Source organism: Mytilus trossulus, chromosome 6, assembly GCF_036588685.1.
Source record: "Mytilus trossulus isolate FHL-02 chromosome 6, PNRI_Mtr1.1.1.hap1, whole genome shotgun sequence".
NCBI classification, from domain to species: domain Eukaryota; kingdom Metazoa; phylum Mollusca; class Bivalvia; order Mytilida; family Mytilidae; genus Mytilus; species Mytilus trossulus.
In genome coordinates this window covers 26624002-26644310 of record NC_086378.1, presented here as the reverse complement: position 1 = coordinate 26644310, position 20309 = coordinate 26624002, and positions in this window count along the sequence as shown.

The following is a 20309-nucleotide window of genomic DNA, read 5'->3' as shown; positions in this document are numbered from 1 at the left end:
TTGCATTTGTCTTTTAACTCATATAATAGCAGAAAAGAAAACCAAAATTAGAAATTTGAACATGTTTATATTACATCCCAAACAATTGTTGAGTTATGTAGTATCTCTTTATTGTTTACTCCTTATTGTTGATGTGTTTCCTTCTGTTTTCGTTTGTGAACCGGGTTTGTTTTTACTTAATCAATTTATGACTATTGAACAGCGTTATACTACTGTTGCTTTTATTTTTACAATTTTGCAACATAACTCTTTAGCAGTAGTTTGAGATTGATGTTCACATCTTTGTTCAACTCTAAATGCGAATATTCTCTTTTGTAAGTCGCAAACTTAAATTAATGACAAAATCTTGTTGATTAAAGCATGTGGCACAACTCATAAATGTTAACTCTACAAGAGGAAAACAAGATCCATCACTTCAAAAACGATCATTGTGTTGAAGAATCCATGTGTTACATGGATGCATGTATAAAGCCTAGTAATCTATAAATAGTATATATCTATCCGAATATAGCAATAATTTTGAAATCATCCCTTCGTAAATTTTACGGACTCTAAATTACCCTAAATAATTATGATTTTGTTCGACACTAATTCCAAGACTGTCCAAAATTAATCAGTATAGACATTTGAGGATTTATATAGTTATTTATATTAGTATTTAATCTGGTGGTAATGAGCACTTGACACATACTCATCATGTTCGAAAAAGTTTGTGTGGGACAAGTTCTCTTGAATTGTATTCTTAATTAGATAAAGGTGTTATATCTGTATTGTAGGGTTTATGTTATAATTATAGGCTGAATTCAGTGGTGCCTTGATAGATGACCAGATAGTTACCATGAAAACAAAATATCTAAAGTTGTTGGACATGTTGGATTATACTGTTTTTTTTTGTAGAACTGAAAATCTATTGATAATTTTCAACATCTATTTTTCTAATCTTGACTTCCAAATAGTGTCAAAACATAACAACTGTTTTTTAACATCAAATAACATATATTTCATTAACGTAATAATAAAGAGGTACTTAATATCAACCTACAAAATTATATTGATAACAGATAAAAACGCTTATTCAATTAACCTATCGGAAACTAACCTTGCCTATTTGTGTTAATAGTATGTAGGTGTAATCCTCTCGTCTGTAAGAGTGCAATGAATTTACTTTTTTTTTTTTCTAATTTTAATTTAGAAGAAAATACAAACTGAAAGCATAGTGCAGGTCGTTTTATTACCTTTTATAAGAAACTGGAAACGTGTGTGGGCCATTAGAATAAATTAAAATTTAACTATTTTGTTTTTGTGAAACAGCATTTTTTTAATAACTGATGGACACATAGAAAAGCCTTAGATTACGCAATCGAAATCTTTTGGAAATAAAGAAATCACCATATTTTTCTGTTTGTCTGCTTGCAACACTTTTTCCATCCCACTTTGTGCCTGTGCAGAACTGCTTTATATTGTAAGTTAGGGATTGTCATATAGAAAAGTATTGTCAATATGACCCTAAATTTAACATTTGACCACTATTATAGTAAAATCTTATCCAATTCATGTAAAGCTCATACCTTTTTTTACTGTAAAACTAAGACATATCAAACTTGGTATGCTATTGTATAATGAGCACGATATTTGTCTAATGCGAAATTTAGCCAACCTTGGCCGCTGACCATGATGAACGTTAAATCTTGTCTGATTTGTGTCCTCCTTATAATTTTTTTTATTGTTTATCGTATAATGACCATCATGATAGAATGTTGCATCATGGGAAATGGGATGTCATGTAAAATTTACATCAAGTCGCACATGTTAGATGAGTTTTGTGGGAAGTTTGACTTTATGTCAGATACTAAATCAAAAATATTTAACAGGTTCAACTAAAACTAAATTATCTTATATCAACTCAACTAATACTAATTTCTTGTATTCTCTTTCAATCAGGTGACCTATCATTCATTCATCTGTTAAGATATCATGAATGATACCAAGTTAGAAACAAATACCAACAGCAAATACTAAAGATCAGAATGACATTTGCATGCAGGACTGAAATATTGTGCTAATTAGAATAATATAAAGACACACTTACCTATTCGAATGTAACATAAACATCACGTTTCATTTTATTCCTTTATGTTTCAATAAATAAAACATCATTCAACACATTATATGAACCCTTTGACACTTTATTTATCGAAAGTAATTGACTGTATCGTATGGAAAGCACGAATTAATTATCTAACAGGTTCAACAATAAGTCAAGTGCATGATTTCGTTCCTGCCTGACCGTCAAAGATTATGACGTCGGGTTTTTAACTGACGTATTTTGTTAATAGTTTAATTCATCAAAGTTTGCAATTCCATACACTGCAAGTTTTCAAAGTGAAATGAGTAATTATAGCACTCAGTGCAGTTTCAAAGATAAGATACACTTTAAAACTATATCATTTGATATCAGACGAATCAGATTAAACGTTAAATGTGAATGCAAATATTACGTTAGAATATAATAAAATATAAACACTTAACCTTTTTCTTTAACTGCTGGGATGTTTCAAAAAGAAAAGATAAAACTGTTCTAAAATACTGCAGATAGTTAACGTACTAGAAATTACTGCAATCACATGTTTGTAATGTAGAAAGTTTGTTACTAGAAATTTCAGTGTAATTCTAGTGCAGATATGTTATTCTATATGTGCCTGTACCAAGCAAGCACATGTTATTTAATAATTGTCATTTGTTGCTGCATATCATATTAATTATTCGGTCATTATTTTGTACAAACACTGTATGTCGCGTTTGATTTGTTTGACAGAAGTCATTTCGGTTCCTTTAAAGCTGACAATGCTGTAAATATACTCATTGCTCAAAGGTCATTTAGTTGTTACTAAATTAATGCTGTGTCATTTGGTTACCTTTTGGTAGTTGTCTCATTGCCTTTTATAAAGACCTTCAAAACGAATGTTGCCAACATTTGTTTCTCAAAAAAAATTCAACATCTATGACTGCATGTGGTCCATGTGATTAAGCGATACATGTACAAAACAAATAAAAGCAATAGGACTCATATTTCAGTGTTGTATCATTACATGTGATTATACGAATTTAGTTGAACTTTTTTGTAATATGTTTTATATATAGTAGCATTGAACGTTTGAAGTTTGAAGCAGTTCCGCGCTTCTTTAACATGTGCTACAGTTATTGCATGCAATTTCAATTGACTACGTTAGTTAGAAAATCTTGTAACACAGCTTTATCAAGGACTGATCAAATACATTATAATGGTAAAAAGAACAAGACATAATGATACTAACACTAAAATTAATGAAAAACAATAGCTAAGTTCTGACAAAAGTCATACGATTATTTGGATCAAAAAGCGCATCATCTGAAAAAGATCATTAACATATTTGGCGATGTCACCTAACAAAAAAGTATCATGTTGTTACAAAAGAAAAACACTCAATAGTTAATCCCTTGCCCTGCATATGCACAAGCTGTACTTGAATCATTCACACAGTAAGAGATACAAACACGGACACCATTCGGATGTTACCAAGAACATGTCTATTTTAGGTCATAGTTATTGTATGTGTTGTAGTAATTTTTAAAAAGCATTGATCACATATCATTATTTTCTTATTTTTCACTCCTTATTACCAAGATAGTTAAAATCTAATCTCGTATCGCTCTCGTTATCTGATATATCTTGTGGGCTCCCACGCGAAATATAAGAAAACAAGATTGATGCAAGATCGGTTTTTAATTAGATTGAATCATTGCATGCCTTATTAGATGTTTATCGAAATGGAAAATGGATCCCTCCAAACCCGCTTTTATGCGTGAAAAAAGTGTTAAATGTTACGAGAGTTGTTCTTTAGTAAGACATTAAGCAGAAGTCAGAAAAAGATAAATAGGGTGAGTAATAAAAATTGAATTCACCCTTGAAATGTAATTTTCTGATATGAATATTATAAGACGATGTTGTATGAGTGCCAATAAGACAACACACCATCCAAGTCATAACGAAAACGAATTTTGTAAACACTTTCGAACACATAGTTATAATGACAGATATAGTACTATAATATTGAGATGTTTCAGTAAAATGTAAAAACAAAAACGATTGATCAAGTACTCACAATCACAACAGGATACAACTTGTCCCTTTAAAATACATAGTTTGTTATATTCATATTTTGTCAACTTTTAAACTTGTTTTGGTCATATTGAGCAGACGTAATTTTTATGATCATTAGACTTAAATGCTCGTCATTACCGTGATAATGTTTCCTGGGAGACGTAGACACATTTTAGTTATTGCTTAAGTTCTTGTATTGACCGAGACACATTTTTGAATAAATTATCGTTGTTCTTGTTGTCCATCCACCGCAGTGTACTGCTTGTACAGGAAACGATTGTCATGCCATATCAACTTCAAAATAACGTTCTTAAATATCATTTCTCAATAAAGAGTTATATTGAATTAAAGATGACGATTCTAAGTTTTCCCTGTATGAGAATATTTCGGTTATTTTCCTTTTGCTTTTGTGATGCCAGTCCTATATACAGATATTAACTAATTGCTTACTAGATGATTATCCCGAATAGTTCAGCCCCTCCCAGTAAATATTAACAGTTTCTTGAAATCTTTAGAACAATTCATCATACAAAAGTTGATATTTATTTGTTTATCAGTATCGTCAATATGACACTAAGGGATATAAAACTATAACAAATTTGACAATCATATATGGTTGCTAAAATCAGCGTTATATGAAAAAAAAATGGCTAAAACCTATTGGCGTTAAATCACATATAAACATAATGTCTAGTCGTTAAATTTTGTCTTAATGTCTGTTTATTTTGAACATAAATAAGAGATAAGTTATGATTACCCATGAGACAATTTTTCATGAAATTAAGATGATTGATAACTATTTAAAGAAAACTCAAATGCATATTTATACTGAGTACACAATAATTCGATATGAATTTGAACCCTGCTTATACCTTAACGGACTCGTTGAGTCAAATTTAAAAATGCAAGTTCCCACTGACATAGTCCGCAGAAAGACGTTTGACTGCAAGCCTAACAGCAATTATCTGTTTCTCTTTAATGTCACATTCTTAGCGGATGGGAACAACTACAAGTCGTCGCAAGGCTCAAATTGAGTAAATGGCATACCTTTAAAAACACAAGAAATAAAAAAAAAAGTAAACATTGAAAAGTGAAAACCAATGGCCTTGACCTAAGCACAACTATCAACTAACATCTAATATCGCAGATGACATCAACAAATACTGAAATCAAGTTTTCCATATGTGTAAGAGATATGTAGATTTATTTAGTTATTATCGCTCCGGATCCATAGACGTTAATTTTACAAAGATGATTTATTTTAAGGATTTTTTCCAATGGATATGTCTTTACTTGAAATGTTTTGACCTCACTCAACACTATCTGTATCTTAAAATGAGAAATTAAAAAAAAAAATTAAAAAAAAAAAAAGCATTCATAACAGTTTTACAAAAACACAGTTAGATGCTAGTAAGATATGAAACCGAAACTAGAAATCGGAGATTTGTTGAGTGGACACACTTAAATTGTTTTCTTTTATCGGAAATAAAAATAGATAATAAAATGTTGTATGATTGTCAATGAAACGATTCTGAATCAAAGTCACAATGAAGAGTGATATTTAAAAGACATACGAACACAAAGTGCTAATGACCCTCATATCACAATTGTATTGAAAAGTTTTGCATGGTACCTAAATTGATCAAACGGAAACGACAGATCTATATATTCACTAACAATACTAGCAGGATACTGTAGGTCCTGTGAAAATACATATTATTTTATTTTCAGAGTTTGTCAACTGTTTAACTTGTGTTGGTCATATTCAGCTGACGGAAGATTTAAAATGATAACACTAAATTGCTCGTCAGTACTGTGATGATGTTTCCTGGGAGGGGTAGACACAATTTATTTATTGCTAAAGTTATTGTTTTGACCGAGAAAATTTTTTGAATAGTTTACCGTTGTTCTTGTTGTCCTTCAACAGCGGTGTAATGCATGCACAACAGGAACCATTGCAGTGTTTGGATCAAAACAACACTGTCTGAAAGAAAACATATGGGCGATGTCATCCTTCAAAAAGTGTCCACACATGTGGGAGGGACAAAAGAAAAGCAATGTCGACCTTTTCTTAAGGGGAAATCTATTGGATTCATTACATTTCTTTTAATTAAAAATAAACTATGCAAGTGTATAAAAAAAACTACCCGTAATACAACATTTTCAATCTCAACAGGGAAACAACTTGCAAGTATCTCTCATGTTGTAACTTAAGAAAAGCACTCATTTACGAATCGCTTAGAGAAACAAAACAGGCGCTTTCTGCATGGATGTTACTTAAGACTTTTTGTTTCTAAAACAGTATTAATCACATACTTTTTTTTCTATTTACAGTCCTAATTATCAATATAATTCAAACTCGATCTCGCATCGCTCCCGTTTTCTGATATGTCTTGTGGGCTCGTGAATTAAGTAATTAATGTAAAGAGACTTCTTATGGAGTAAGACATAACACCGAAGCTAGAAAAAGATACATACGGTTAGATCACCCCTAGTTTTTGGTGGGGTTCGTGTTGTTCATTCTTTAGTTTTCTATGTTGTGTCATGTGTACTATTGTTTTTCTGTTTGTCTTTTTCATTTTTAGCCATGGCGTTGTCAGTTTGTTTTAGATTTACGAGTTTGACTGTCCCTTTGGTGTCTTTCGTCCCTCTTTTAGGACACAAGCTGAAGGACGCCTGCGGGTGAGGGAATTTCTCGCTACATTGAAGACCTATTGGTGCCCTTCTGCTGTTTTCTGTCCTATGGTCGGGTTGTTGTCTCTTTGACACATTCCTTATTTCCATTTTAATTTTACAAATGATTTAATGTTGAATACACCCTTAAAAAGTGTTTTTGTTTCAAATAAATGTAAATAAGAAGGTGTTCTATTAACGCCGATAGGACAACTCTTAATCCAAATCACAATGGATGATAACGAGTTAAATGACAAATAATGAAAAACAAAACGGAAAGTAATAAATCAAATGACAAAGTCTATATCTCAAACACATTAAATGATAAGATAACAATTGTTAAATTCCTGACATGGTACGGGCATTTCCTTATGTAGAACATGGTGAATTCAATTTGTGTTCAAAGCCAGATAGACCTCTCACTTGTATGATAGAAGCATCAAATTCTATTATATTGACAATAATTGAACTAAACAAACAAACCTAATACGTACCAATGTCAAAAGTAGGGGTAAAGCAATCAACATTGAGTTATAATCTTAAACACATAGTCTAAATTACCTATATAGCATGTATAGTACACTAATACTGAGAAGTGTCGGTAAAAAGTAAAAACAAAAATGACAGATCAGTTCACTAACGATCCAAATAAAAACAAACAAAAAACAGTTTGTTATGTACTGTTTTACTTGTTTTAGTCATATATAGTTCTTATATGATTTGCATATTAGGGAATACGTTGATATAATTGGTCGAGAGGACTTCCGGTTCTTGACGCTGTTTATTATTCGATAGACGACGCAATCGTAACTACTCGGTCATTCTCGCTACGCAGTACAATAGCCTCGTATGCACTACGGAGAAATTCTTCTTAAATTGTTGGCCGGAATTGTAGTGATCCGCGACACAAAGAAGTTCTATCCTCCAGGTGGCGCTATAATTTGGTTACATATCACAGTAATCAAGAACTTTAACTCTGCCAAATATTTTGGCGCGAAAGAAGGAGCAAAGTAAATAAGTAATGATAAAAAAATTGTACCATTCCAGTCGAAAAAATATAAAATTCAATCGGATCGGAAAATTTTCCGGACAGAAGCTGGTTAAATCAGTAGTGGTAAAAAAAATGTACCAGTCCAGTCGAAAAAATATAATTTTGAATCGAATCGGAAAATTTTCCGGACAATGATTCCTCCGCCTAATGCATAGGAGGTTATTTCTTCGTGCAACCAGAAAGGCCGAGTTGTTCCGATTGTAGACGACGTTGAACGAACTTCTTTTGTATAACCAAAGTTAACAAGATAGCGGCGATAATAACATTCGATGTAACAATAACATGATATTAATTTAAATCAGAGAGCAAATTGCATGGAGTACATACTTTGAGTAGGGATAGTAAGGAAATAATTATGTACAGTTAAAACAAAAGATTATTAGCATTTATTTAAAGAAATTATTTTTCGATAAAAAAAATCGCTTTTGATTGTTCATTTCGGAAAAAAAAAAGTAATGTACCCATTTATTTTTAGATGATAAAAGTAAAGATTTTTTGGGATCATTTGGGCGATTTTACAGGTATCCAATTTTAGGACATTTACAAGTATTCTTCAATCATAGGTCAAATATTACTTTTGTTGCAACTGGTTAGATAGATAAACGAAATTATGAAGTTTCTTGGATGAAACATTTATGGTGAACAAAATCTGAAGTCGCAAAAGTTGAACTTTTCTGTTTTTTTTGCCCAAAATATGCACTTTTAGACATGTGAAATTGACATTTTTTGGCAAACAACCCTTTATTACATGATTTATTCTTCATCAAAGTATATTAAATCGGCATCATTTCGAGCTTTTCTTTCAATTAAAGTGAAAAATTTATTCTCAATTCCATAATATTATTAAAAAAAAAATTGGAGGTTTTATTACTAAAAATTGTATAAAAATCACCATTTTAACATAGAAATAAAAAAAAAATATTTTTTTTTTTTTTTGAAGTATTTTTATCTTCCATATATAATGACCAATATGTCCAATATGTTGTGAATACAAAATGAATTTATAATTGTAAAAATGAGTAAAATCGTGTTTTTGTTTTACCATGCCAACTAATTTAATGCAAAATCTAAAAATACTTGGCAGTTAACTAATTGTCTTTCAAAAAGCCAATAAAAACTTCTTAAAGAAAACAGAAATACCAATGTAGAACTATAAATAAGGACAATGCACCTTTTTTCTGCTCTGCCATATGCATGAGTATAGTTACACATGTTTCAGATTTGACAAACAGTGATGTTGGTATGCAACTTGAATTGTTATGCTGTCTGTGCGACACAAACGATGCCCCGCCTTTTGTTTGAGTTTGTTACAATAGATAAAGAAGTTATGGCTTCATAAGCAGTCAATACTAGTATCTCTAAATTTTGAGTTAACCAACAAATATATTCATGCGCCAGGTCAATTCAATGACTCAAATATACAGTTTACGTTTGATAGAGGAAACGAGTTTGGAAAAATAAATTCCTTCTCCTATTTTAACAATTATCAGGAATAAACATCTTTTTAAAGGACTTTTGGTTGTATTATAAACTGGGCACTCACAAACATATCATTAAAGTCGTTTGGACTTTTATTTGTTTGTGAGTGAATCGGTCGAGTTTATACACCAATAAATTCCTTTAAAAATGCGTTTTACACTATATCAGCTGACGTAAGTTATATAATCATTACACTTAATTGCTCGTCCTTACCGTGATGATGTCTTCCAGGAGACCTAGACACATTTAATGTATTGCTTAAGTTCTTGTATTGATCGAGACACATTTTTTAATAATTTACTGTTGTTTTTGTTGTACCTTTACATCGGTGTAAATTGTTCACAGGAAGCGACTTTCAAAAAATTTTAGACTTCAAAATAACGTTGTCGTTTGTTTATGTGTTACATATTTGTTTTTCGTTCATTTTTTACATAAGGCCGTTAGTTTTCTCGTTTGAATTGTTTTACATTGTCTTATCGGGGCCTTTTATAGCTGACTATGCAGTATGGGCTTTGCTAATTTTGAAGGCCGTACGGTGACCTATAGTTGTCAATGTTTGTGTCATTTTGTGGATAGTTGTCTCACTGGCAATCATACCACATCTTCTTTTTTATATAGGAGATTTGTTCTCAATAAAAAATTCTATTGAATTATCGATGGCAATATATATTAATGTTAATATATAAAAAAGAAGATTTGGTTTGATTGCCAATTAGAAAACTCTCAAAAACAGACCAAATGACTCAAAATTAACAGCTATAGGTCACCGTACGGCCTCCAACAATTAACAAACCCCAATACGTATAATAAACTTAAACAGGCGAGAAAAAAAACTTAAACAGGCTCCAAAATCAATGAATTACAGGCTGCTTCCTGCGGACTGGCAAATGCCTACATAATGTGGTGGTGTTTACCATGTTCGCGGAATTCAAACCCCAAAAAGGTCTGGAACAGTGATGTTAGAGTACAGCATTAGAACTAACTATAAAAGTCAGTTGAAAAAGGCTTGACTCATCAGATGGATATAAATCGAAAAACATGTAACAAACACATGTTGACGTAATTGCATACTTTCAACAACAAAATGCACAAAGTATCCATCTGAGAGTACTCACAGTTATTGCCAGCTAATGCAAAGCACATAAAAACTTGTATAAAAACCATGCATCTACGTTTTCTATGCTCTGTGTGAGAACATTTCGGCAAGTGTTTTTGTAATTGAGTTGCCTGTGATCGATTCTCCGTCGCGATGATGTAGCCATTGACGACAAGTGGAACATAAAACCTGAGGTATTGGAGATACAGTATGTATCTTTATGTTTGACAGATGACAATATATTTTATGCTTATAACTATTTTTCTTACGGGAATCTCAATCTCTCATATTGTTATAAGTATTAAAATATTCAAATTTTCTGAAAACTAAAAAATAATTCATTATAAAAAAAATGATAAGTATCTGTTTATAAGTATCGTAAATGTGCTATTAAGGCATATGAAACAATAAAGAATTTAACATGGTTGCTTAAAACAACAAAATATGAAAGTAATGACTAAAACCTGTTGTCGTTAAAATTTTATCTAAATATACTCTCTAATGGTTGAAGTTTTGTCTCAGATTCTATTTCTTTAGAACATAAATATTAATCATTGTCAGATTTCGAAAATAATAATATGAAATAAGGAGATATAGAAGGATTACCAATGAGACAATGAATGTTCCATAAAGTTATGATGATTGATAACTGTTTAATGAAAAAATAAATGCATTTTCAGACCGAGTACATGTAAATTCGATATGAATTTGAACCCTGGTTTGAACTTGAGTGCCACATTGGGTCAGATTTTAAATGTACAATTTCCCATCGGAACAGTCCGAGGAAAGAAACTTTGCAATATTGGACACGATTGCCCGACTGCGTGCCGACCAGGATTTGCTCTTACTTCTTAATGACACATGCGTAGCGGATGTAAAACTGCATGGGTCACATGAAGGCTAAAAATGATTAAAATTCATTCCGTACAAAAGCAATCAAAAAGACACTATCAGAAAATGAAAACCAAAGTAAAACTTCTGTAGATTCATTAATATTCGTTGGATACTAATGTTCGTGGGTTTCGGTGGTACAGGTGAACAACGGATTCAAATGTTAAACGAATTACAAATTTTCAATAGGCTTTGTATACAGAGGACAGGCAAAACCACGAACTTAAATATCCATGAAAATTCAGGTTTTCATTATTCCACTAAAATTGATACCCACGAACATAAAGGAATCCACAGTATCAACGAACATCTTATATTGCAGTTGACAGCGACAAATTCCAACATTATGTTTCTGTAAATTCAAAATTATGTAATTGTGTTTTGTTCATATTGCTGCGTTAGACGTTAATATTTTTAAATACAATTATATTACAGATGTCTTAACATTACTCGAACGTTATCGAATTATATCTTCATCGTGAATCAAAAAGAAATCCTTTTTAGCGGTTTTTCAAAAACAAAGTAAAAATTACTTGATTGTATGTAAACACAATGACAGTTAAAATGTATAATACATCGATGAAAGTGAGTATTATTAAACCAATGTTTACAAACAACTGTCCAAGTATAATATTACACCGGTTAAATAAATGTTAAGTTATGTTTATTTGTACTGGAAGAGAGAAGTCTTATAGAAAGACATATTAGCGTGTTAACATTTGATTTAAGTTTGTTGTAGTTCTTCCCTATTTGTTTTGTTGCCATATATACTTGTATTGACGAAATAAACAGAAACCAAACATCCTTTGTTATTAACCGAGATTATATTCAAATAACAGCCTCTCTTTGATATCATATTCTATTTCTAGTACTATAAAAACTTATCATTGCCCAAAAATAAAACTTTGAACTAAAACGTATACAAATATCGTATGGTAAAAATAAATCGTTCGACACTATGCACCGGGATAATAATATACATATATGTGGGTTTGATGGAGCTCAAACATCGACTCATTGGTTGTTCGGTATATAATCAAAGACAAATTATCCATGTATATTCAGGAAGAGAACAAATATGAATGTTATTCAAACATATAAGTTTTGCAAAGTCGTCCGATCGGTAAAGAAAGGCGGCAATTTCGAGTGCCACAATTTAGGGAATAATACATTATAGAGACAGAAACTTTGCCCTGCTACAAGCAACAGCTGGCAGTTGCATGTACCTCAAGGAATAGGAAAAGATCAAAATAGGAATGAAGGAAACTTTAATTTTCAGTTGGGTTTACAATGCAGTTTCAAAAATAAAGGGGACGAGAACAAGAGCCCGTATGGATTTTATTGATCCCATATGAATCGTATTATGTCACTAGCACACTGTTAAACGAACTATTTTAACCTACTAAATATGGGGAATTAAGACATATTTTTTTATCAAATAACGAATATATTTTTCGGTTGGTGGTCTAGTGATGAGTCATTTAACATCCAATAGAAAAGAAAAACATTGACACGAATTGCATTTGTAATCAGTGAATTCGCAAAATGCACATGTGTATTTATATGTAATTCTAAAAATAAATTTAAATATGCCATTAAAGTAGAATCCGAAGTCAGCTTGATTTTAAGATAAGGATGCAAATTCTTGTATTCAGATTTGAGTAGAATGCACCTGCCATGTTCGGTATTCGAATTATCCACCTAATTGTTCAAAGAATTGAAAGAGTGATAAGAAACATATCTCAAATAAATAAGTTTTCGTTTTGAAACAAATTAGGATTTTTTTTAGCATTGTTTATAAGAAAAATAAACCCCATTAGGATAAGTAGAAAATACACCATTTCAGAAAGTATTCGTATTGACCATAAGTAGAATTGTTTAATTTCTATCTATATCGCGAATGACTTCTGGTCATGACAAATGTGGTCTATAATCAAAAACAGCTGAATGCAATGTTGGTAAATGATTTTCATCTCGCTTTTATCCTAATTTCAGACGAATTCGTTGATATTAATTTGATTTCAGTTCTGCTAAGTTAAACACGTGTTTAGCATGATGAATATAACCTCAGGAATAGAGAAGGATGACCCAGTTTTTCAGAATTTGTTTTCTTAATGAGCTGATGAGGTTCACATTTACAAGTAAAAAAGGTTTATGTCGAATGATTGTTTCTTATTTTTGTTTAAGCTTATAGTTAAGCTCGTCAAAGATATCAGGACCTTGATAACCAGTTCATTGGTTTTCTCTTCTGAATTTGTTTCTCATATTGTCATACAGTATCTTATATCTTTCTATTTGGTTTGGATTGTATTAATTTTTATTGGTCGTATTGTTCCATTTAGGTTGCACTTTCTAACTTTGTAAATCCGAGCGTCACTGGTGTGTCTTATATAGACGAAACGCGAGTCTGGCGTATTGAGTTATAAGCCTGGTACCTTTGATAACTATTGTACATACAGTTTCACAAGGCACCCCTTTTTGGGGGGAGATATATAAAATTCATAGATATATCAATTTGCTAAAGTACTGGTTCCCAGATATTATCTCAGTAATTCATCTCATAGAGACATAACTTGAAAATGTTACCAGTATATGAAATAGTGAAGCTCCTAGAATATAAGTCTGAGGAGATCTAAAAGTGGAGGTAGGGGTGGCATAGTATGTTTGTATAAGTTCTAACTGTTAGATGTTCAGTGCATATGCATTTAAAAAAATATGCTGCATACGCCTATATTTTGATCTTTCAATAAAATAGTAGTGTAGAACAACTTTCCGTTTTGGAATATATTTTTCACGAAACTTCAAATTAAAAGTGGCACAGTTTTAGCAGCAAAGAGATTTCCTATGGGAAATTGCATTGTATATATGTACAGAATTTCAATTTATAGTATCTGGTGTTTACAAAATCTGTTTCTTTTTTGTCAATCTTAATACATTTGCTTACTATAATAACTCTAACTCACAAGATGTCAAAACAAATTCTAGTAACAAACCACAGAAAAAATCACAAACAACTTTACAGTTAAGCGTGGAAAGAATTATGTATTCCAATTGAAGCTTTTGTAATTAAGGTCTTTATATTTTATTGTTGAATGCCGTAAGTTGGGCTATGCGTTTACATGTAGTGATAACTGTGTAATTTGATCTCTAATGGAAAATTGTTTCATTTACAAATATACCATATCTTCTCTTTTTTGTATCAACAACTTTAAATTAATCCCTATTTTATTTGATACAAATTCTAAAAATCATGATATTTTTATTTTATACTCGATAAGTTCGATAAAATTTTACCTCGAACTAAATAAATATATTTTTATAGCATTTAGTTTATTTCTTTCTTAATTCATGTGCAGGTTTCTCGTTTATATAGGAAAACTCGTGATTTTCAAAGCCGAAACTTCAGACAATAACTCAAAAACTCTTTTAACCAGCATGCATAAAACTTTGGTCAATTGCTTTTATTTATTGAAGAAAGACTCCTTTCAGTATTTGTGTTTAGATTTTACAGCTTCGAATTTCATTCTTACAAGAAAGAGAGATCTACTAGTCTTCTTCGTAAATAAAAAAAATTTCATTATTTTTTATGAAACTTTGGTGAATTGTATATAAACATATTGCCCTAAGTTGTCTTTCGATCTTATTTTTTTCTTATTTTAATTACGAATAAGGGTAATAGGAGTTGTGTTGTAAAAGAGGGGGATAATTGTCAATATCTCAAAAACGCTTTAAGCACTTTTTATACGACTTTTTTTGTGGGAGGAATCTATTTGAGCAGTGCATTGGCAATCATACCACATTTTTTTTTATATTCACAGTATATTAAGTTGATCATATGAAATCATTTAAAGATTGGAGACGAGATGAACGGCAGACGGGCTTTTAAGGGACCAGCTGAAGAACGACTCCAGATTTAGGATTTTCTCGCTGTATTGAAGACCAATTGATGGCCTTAGGCTGTGTTTCTCTCTTTGGTCGGGTTGTTGTCTCTTTGACACATTCCCCATTTACATTCTGAATTTTATTGATATCAAATAAGTTGGATTGCATATATAAATAAAAGTGTGTATCTGCTTTCAAGCTTAAATATGAACTTAGTATTGTTATGAGTTACAATTTATGACAAAAATAAGCAAAGACCCATCAAAACAACATCTGATAAACAAATTTAATAATACTTTAGATATTTGGATGATATTTTGGCTCTCAATAATGACGACTTCAGTTTTTATATTAATGAAATTTATCCTGGTGAACTTACTTTAAATAAAGCTAATACTAACAATGACCACTGCCCTTTCCTCGATCTTGATATCTATATCACTAACGGAAAGCTGAATACTAAAATTTATGATAAAAGGGATGATTTTTTATTTCCTATTGTTAATTATCCGTTTTTAGATGGTGACGTTCCCTTGTCACCATCTTACGGTGTTTATATATCTCAACTTGTACGATTCGGTCGTGTATGTAACAATGTTTTAGATTTTAACGAGAGAAATTTATGTATTACTGATAAATTATTACACCAGGGTTTTCGATATCACAAACTAGTCAAAACATTTACTAAATTTTATCATCGGTATAAAGACATCATTCGTAAATATAGCTCAACATGCAGACTTCTTATACGTTCAAGTATTTCACATCCAATTTTTTATGGAAATATTCTGTATAAAGCACAAAGGTGTCAGTATTCACCTCAGAAACTTACAAAACCTTTGAATAGACTTATTAAGAAGGGATATAATTACGATACTGTTGTCAAGTCATTAAAGATTGCATATTTTGGCGTTAATATTGAGTCACTGATAAGGTCTTTGCGTCGGAACTAAACACATTTATTCTAAAAACTTTTGTTGGCATGACACGGGTTATGTTCTTCTCATATATGTTATGATGGTACGATACTAAACCCCTAACGGGAAGGATTGTGCCTGGTGTTCATATGATGAAATCATAATCTTTCAGTCAGTTTAATTGAAATCTGGAGCTGGCATGTCAGTTAACTGCTAGTAGTCTGTTGTTATTTATGTATTATTGTCATTTTGTTTATTTTCTTTGGTTACATCTTCTGACATCAGACTCGGACTTCTCTTGAACTGAATTTTAATGTGCGTATTGTTATGCGTTTACTTTTCTACATTGGTTAGAGGTATAGGGGGAGGGTTGAGATCTCACAAACATGTTTAACCCCGCCGCATTTTTGCGCCTGTCCCAAGTCAGGAGCCTCTGGCCTTTGTTAGTATTGTTTTATTTTAATTTTAGTTTCTTGTGTACAATTTGGAAATTAGTATGGCGTTCATTATCACTGAACTAGTATATATTTGTTTAGGGGCCAGCTGAAGGACGCCTCCGGGTGCGGGAACTTCTCGCTACATTGAAGACCTGTTGGTGACCTTCTGCTGTTTTTTTTATTTGGTCGGGTTGTTGTCTCTTTGACACATTCCCCATTTCTATTCTCAATTTTATTAGACCAAACAAATCTTTAAATGCTAGTTATGCTGAGTTCTGTTTATTACAGAATTTCAACGATAAAGAAACATACTGACCATCAATACACTTCAGGTATAATTTTCCAACTTCTTCGCCACATTAATTACCACTTTTATTTAGTAAGGTGAGTGTTGAGCTATCAATTCGTTTGATGGGCTTCAGCTTTTGATTTTGCCTTGTGGTTATAGACTTCCCTTTTTGAATTTTCATCTAAGCTCACTTTTTTTGTCATTTTACTTTCTTCTTACATAAATGGCACCAAGTTTATTGCACCAGATGTTGATTCTGTATAATAAATGCTTCGTCAGTGATGCCCGAAGGAAAAAATGATAAAACCAAAAAGTATTAGTCAAAGAGTTTTTGCATGAAGGACATAATCCAAAACTTCAACAATACAATTGTATATAATAAGATTTTAATCAAACAATTAGTAAACGTATTTGCATGAACACTTGTTATTGAACAGTGTCTTGTTAGGTTTACTTTTATGAAAATCTTTGATTTTTAATCAGGCGAATCATCTGTTTGACCTAACGGAAATGTTGTTTGCCCGATTTTTTTCCCTTTTATTCATTCATTAATCATGTTAATTAGATAAACATGTTCAAGTCTTTATACAATTTTTACCCTAGCTCTTGGACAAACTCTTTAGTATGCTGATATACATCCTTACGTTATTCTAGATAATAGAAGTCAAATTAATCCTGGGGAAAATAATAGTGAAAAAGAGTTTTCTATTCTAATGCCATTTATCTTTAATGTTTCCTTTTTAGTTTCCGATATTATCATAATAACGGATGTTCCGGTAATTGTACGTCTTTTATTTCACGTCATACATTAGGATGTTTAAATTAGAATGCATTCAATATAATAGAAATATGAGTTGCTATTTTCACTTTAGTAATTTACACATCTTTTAGAAATTAATGTAAGTAGTGCATATTATATTATTTCATTGTTTATTTATTGACTTTACTGACACAGTACTCCTATCATTAAATATATTTCACTCTAGCATCTGCAATCTTTAGATATTTTCTTAGGTTTTCTTAATCACATATAACAGATGTTTCATTTACAAGTACATTAAAACGAGGATATACAACATCTCACAATGAAATGTTAATTATGACTGGCAAAGGATTTAATAAAGAAGATATAGGCCATGAGTATTTTATCCATAACTCTTATATCAGTTTTGACCTACTAAAGTTTGAAAATAAGGAATCATCCGTAAATTAAACATGTTCCCAATGCTTAGCAAACTGGACTGCATTATATATCTAAAGTTTAGTTTCAAAGATCCCTAGGACAAAATCAAAACACAAAAATCATACAAATATCAATTTGCAAATTTTTTATCGAACTACATATTAAACCATGACCATATCAATTGTATTATAACAGTCATTGCATGATGTTAACTTCCAACTTACACCATACACCATTACACCATTAACCATACACAATTACGCCAAAATACACACTATGTCATTAACTCATGCACGTAACACCTTACACATCACATCATCATGCAATTAAATTTCAAAGAAAGCGTGTGGTTACAAAATTATTTCTTTATTGAAAAAAAAGGGATTTGGATCGAAATATTGTAAATTGATGTGTAATATTAAAAATTATTTTGCATAGTTTTACATGTCGTACACCATTTATTCAAACCATTCCTGATCGCGTGTTACATCATTAAACCATTTCCGTAACACTATACACGATAGCACTGTACGCCTTCTACAATTGCACCATATGTTTTTTGGAGGTTTATACTTTTCAAGGTCTGTAACAGTTATTTTCTATTTACACCAACAAATAAGCAAAACAATGTGAGTTACACAATATATTTAAACCTTGCCTTCGCCTCGGTTTATTTCGACGTTGCGAAAAAAACGACAACGATTTATACATATACGTATACATGCATTTAAAAGACACATCCTTTTGGATGTTTGAGAATTGAATGAACATCTAATCGCCTGATTTTTAGCTTTTTACAAGGTAGTAATATATTAAGAAATTGTGACAATAGAGTTATGAAATAATGTTGTTATTTGTTGAGCTAAAATATTATAGCAAAGCTTAATCAGCAAATTAGAAAGTTCAATAGTGTCGCAATTTAAAAACACCAGCTCATTTTACAAATAGTCGTTTTGACATCCTGATACACATCTTAAACCCGTCGTGTTCCTCATGACTTACATCATATACAATATTTTAAAACTGTAACAAAAACCTTAATTTCACAACATTGTGATTATCCATGGTTAAAGATTAAACTCTTTGCATAAATCTTCGTCATTTCATCGATACTCCATTTTGGTGAATGTTCTGCCGGAGCATAAAGGTTTTAATAAACTCTGCTTATAGAACTATATTATGCAAACATAGTTCAGATCACTGACTTTTAAAGCAAAACACTTATTGCAAGATACCATATTCATGCAAATAGCAATCATTACAAAAGCCTTTCGCTATAACCTTATTATATGATTCCAAAATGTCAGAGAACCTTGAACACTCTTGTCCTATGGTATTAATTTTACAAAGACCATATACTTTGCTTCGTCCAATTTTGACCATGTTTTTACTGTGATTATTTTCCTGTCTGATAACTAGTCAAATAAAGTAAAAATAGTTACATTGTAAAAATAAATACGAGGATCCAAATGAATCAAAGAAGATGTGAATCTGTTTACAGTTTTAGAAGTTTAAAACTAAGTAATAGTATCAATTTTCTTATGAATAAATGATTAATCACATACATAAGGCTAAATTAGGAAAACATCCACACCCAATTACATACACAATTGATTATACTATATTAGGTTGTTTCAATATACGCATTTAGCGAATTATAATCTTTTCATATGGTCATGATTTTGTTTATATTAAAGTACTAAGAAGGAACAAAAAATAGCCACTGATAATAAGAACATTGTTTCACTGTTGTTTAAAGTACAACTAATAGTATGCACTCAAATTTCAAATTACAATTAAAAATGATATGTCACGAAATGTGTATCACATAATTTGGTAAAGATTTCAATAATTTAAACAAATTGTGTGTTCATAAAATCACACCAAAGCAGGTAATATTTCTTTGTCCCTATCATTATCTTTCGAATGTCACATACTCGAAAAGCATCAATTAATATTAGCTGATGAATTTGAATAAAGAAATTATGTCGTTATATCTGTGTAAAAAAAAAAATATTTAAAGTTAATTGATGTGAAAAGGTCATCGTAACATCTTTCTTTTAAATGTCAAACTATTGTTTTCAAGTCAGAAACATTAAAGAACATTTCGAAATGACATCTTTTTATACAAAAAATCTGACCGTTTGGACATTATTTGCAAATAGGTATCAAAGGTACCAGGATTATAATTTAGTACGCCAGACGCGCGTTTCGTCTACATAAGACTCATCAGTGACGCTCATATAAAAAAAGTTATAAAACAAACAAAT